Source organism: Punica granatum, chromosome 7, assembly GCF_007655135.1.
Source record: "Punica granatum isolate Tunisia-2019 chromosome 7, ASM765513v2, whole genome shotgun sequence".
NCBI classification, from domain to species: Eukaryota; Viridiplantae; Streptophyta; class Magnoliopsida; order Myrtales; family Lythraceae; genus Punica; species Punica granatum.
The window spans coordinates 7,697,550-7,701,346 of record NC_045133.1 but is presented as its reverse complement, the minus strand read 5'-3'; the positions used below and the strand labels follow the sequence as shown (position 1 = coordinate 7,701,346).

At 36.3% G+C, this 3,797-nt stretch overlaps 1 long non-coding RNA gene across 1 annotated transcript; it reads left to right on the top strand.

Annotated features, from left to right (window-relative positions):
• The first annotated feature begins 1,393 nt into the window (after positions 1-1,393).
• Positions 1,394-3,595, top strand: LOC116213301. The gene is made up of 3 exons (XR_004158035.1): positions 1,394-1,627; positions 2,738-2,806; positions 3,151-3,595. It is a non-coding gene; the product is annotated as an uncharacterized LOC116213301 (long non-coding RNA).
• Positions 3,596-3,797: the final 202 nt, after the last annotated feature.

The following is a 3,797-nucleotide window of genomic DNA, read 5'->3' as shown; positions in this document are numbered from 1 at the left end:
TTCAGAGTTGGTGTATATCGGATTGCTTGTTCGCCAGATAAGATGTTCTTTTTCCCGATCGAGATTAGGTCCGTTGTCAATCGAATTGGGAATCATTAGTTTACATACCAATGCCACTACATTTCCGATTCTTGAACGGACTACGACTGAACCTTTTAAACCTTTTCTTTCCATCCTAATCTTTTTCTTTTCTTTTTAACTGAAAATTGTCCTCAAGCTTCTCTAATAGAACCTTTTCTAGTCTCCAGTCAACTTCCGTCTATCTCTTGAATTTTCAGTCCAAAAATAAATATTTAAATTTAATTAAAATTTATTTTGACAAAAAAAAATATCTCTAAATCGAAGGAGGGGGCCTTCGGGCCCTGACAACACCCACCAACTCGTCGGAAAGGTGGTGCCCACTGGCGAGGCCCCAACTCCTCCAAAATTGAGAATATCAAATTTTATCTCAATTTTGGACTCGTAACCCTGATTGGGAGTGGTGACCGTCAGTGAGACCCTCAACAATTCGAACTTTCAAAAAAAAAATTGAGAGCTTACATTAGTTAGTCCAAGCACGAAGAGAGCTCGACTTGTGGTCAATCATTCAATTTGTGGGTGTGGAGAGCAATAATTGTCAAGTTCCACACATGGCCGAGGAAAAAAAATATCCATGGGTACGTATAAGTTCAGGTCTCACCACTTGTTTGATTGAACCTTTTAGTCGATATAGGATCGACTACTTGTAGCTCACCAAAAATTTTACATAGGTAATTAATTGATTGATTGAAATATATACTATTGGGAAGGAAAAATAGGTGGCCAAACTAAAAAGAAATAGTGAAGTCATTCGGAGTATTTATGTTAGCATGGGAAGTGAAATCTTCACGTCTATATTGATTCTTCTAGTAAGTTGTAACGTCAAAATCTTCTACTTGTATGATATATATTTTTCCTTTTAGCGTGTATCGCCTTGAATACACAAAAGTCTAGTGCCCCCAATTATATAAGATCGAGTCAAGTCGATCAACTAAAAGGTGAAACTTTCCTACATGCATTTTCTTTAGTCAAATATTCGAATTTAAAACCTTACTTAACAAATATCGAATCAATCCATATAGGTTTCTACTTGATGCTTAGTAGGATGAATTAGGAAAAACTGTTCACATGTGGAGAATTCTTTTTCTTTTCTAAAATTACCGTGAAAGTTTTTATGTAAGACCGGATATTTTTTAAACATATATACACGTATACCTACATATATATATATACATGTGTATATTATATATATATATGTTGTTGCAGAAAAAAAAGAAAAAGAAAAAAAAGGAGGGAAGGGTAGAAGGGCCCCACGTGGCCCTCAATTTCCCCTGAAATCCATCTCCACCGCCATCACTTGACCATTTCATTTGTTCTTCTTTTTCTTTCTTTTTCTTTTCTTTTTGCTCTGTTCTGGGCTGAGGGGAAAACGAGGGAAACAGAACATGAGGGAACGAGAGAGAGAGAGAGAGGTCGAAGAGGAAAAGCTCGACCGAGAAAGAGAGAGAGATTCGGAGATCGAACTGAAGCATGGTCCCTTCTCAATTTGTATTCCTATCTCTGTCCAAGGAGAGGTAACAGCATGGGTTGCCCTTAGACTCGAGCCACGGTAAGTGCAATTCCTAACTCTTAGTTTTAATATCAATATCTAAATCGAAGCATAAGAATTGTGAAATTGTTATCGGAGTGGGTTTATATCTGTCTAAGAGCCTTGCTGTTCTGTTATTGTTTGAAATTACAAACAAGATGAGATTGATGATCATAAGGTAGCTTATGTGGGAGCTCTGTTTTTGACGGTCGATGACCTCGAGGCATTACCTTGGACTTAGCTGAATCATGTTTCTGATTACTTGTTAAGAGCATCGTCGAGATTTTAAACTCAAAATGATCTCCAAGAACGATAGGCGTTTATCCAATTCACACGAGGTTTGAATTCTGATTCTTGGTTTAATTGGAGCTCCTGCTGATGATATGAAGTTTTGTGGATTTAGTTGAGGTGAGTGAATTAGGGACAAGTTGAACGAGTTACATTAGTTGCTTGTCATGAGCCTAGGTTTATCGGGTATTATCTGAATGTTCTATTATTCTGCTGCAATATGAGATTTGCTCATGGAAAAGATGATTTTGGGTCTAATGCATTGAGGTCACTTAAATTTAAGGAAGTATCGCTTGGAACAGAAGCAATGTTTCTGTTGTCATTCACTCATTAACATGATTTCCGGCATTTTCCTTCCAAATTAATGATTATTGAATGGTAAGTAATATGACTGGGATAAAACTATTGATATTGACTTTATGTCTCATGGGGTTGCTTAACGAGATGAAGAGAAACGTGTCATGCAAGAATGCAAGGAGGGGAGGTTGTACGGTGTGATTAATAATGGTGAAGGAGAACCTTGGATAAGTTCCTATTGTTGAGTTGAGTATATTTATATAAAAAAAGTGTTCGAATGGTGATTCGAGAAGTAGAAGTTGTGTATGGGTTGTAATGTTGCAAGGAGCTTTTCTTATTGAATTTTTTGAAGATGAAATCCGTGAGAGATCATGGGGGTAGAAAAAGTTTTATTTTTAATGTTCTCATTAGTGGATTAATGGAGGACTTGTTCTTTAAAGTATGTTTCAGCTTTATTTAAAGTGGAAAAGCTGTTTGACATAACCAACATGTGTATTATGATATTATTTTGCATATTGGTGATATTCTTATGATCGTAATGGATAGGGATCGAGGAGACTGAATTCTTGTACTTTGAAGGCTCGACCCAGTGAGCTATCTTTCTTGGAGTTGTCGGTGAGTATTTCATTCCATTGTGAAATGATATATATATATATATTATGTGAGTACTCTATTCCCTTGTACAATGATGTATTATAGTTATATAAATTATATAAGAAAAGTGTTGTGATAGTTAGAGATTGAGAAATCGGCCTGCTATGTTGTGTGAATTGATTTGAGAGATATTGCCTTTTATATTTCATTTTGATTTGAGATATGCGGTGTGATTGTGTATAAGAGATGTGATGATAACATGCTGCCATTGTAATGTGATTGGAATTGTGCTTGTGTATGATGATATATGAGGTGAGATGACATGGTTGCAATTGATTGTACTTATGATTGTTGTTTGAATATAGCCATGGAGCACAAGTGGCCGCTGGACCCGGCGTAATAGAAAGTGGGGCACAAGTGGCCGCTGGACCCGGCGGAATAGGAAGTGGGGCACAAATGGTCACTGGACCCGGCGGAATAAAAAATGGGGCTTGAATAGCCGTTGGACCTGGCAGAATAGAAAATGAGGCTTAATTGGCCGCTGGACCCGGCGAAATAGAAAAATGGGCCTGAACGTCCTGACTTGTCGCAAGGAAATGAGACCCTATGGTTATATTGACTTATTGTATTGTATATTGTTTGTCTAATATGTTTGCTGGAGATATGATGATTGTTGAGATTGTCTAAAGACGTTCTGTGAAAGCCCTGTTGTTACTAGAGTTTGATATGTCAGGTGATTGTATTGTGAAGTTCTATGGAATTTTAATGAATGGATATTTGATATTTATATGATATTTGATATTAGAGAAATGGTGGGAAGAGTTATGTGTATTTGTTAGTAGAACTTAAATTTAGTTACTGCATTGGATATAATTATTATTATAGTTGGTATCTATATATATTTGCCGTGTATGTGTGCGGGTGGGATGATGGTTAGATTGGAAGTGATTGTATTATTTATTTGAATAATTGGTTATTTGCAATTAAATATTTAATTAATAATAAGTCATTT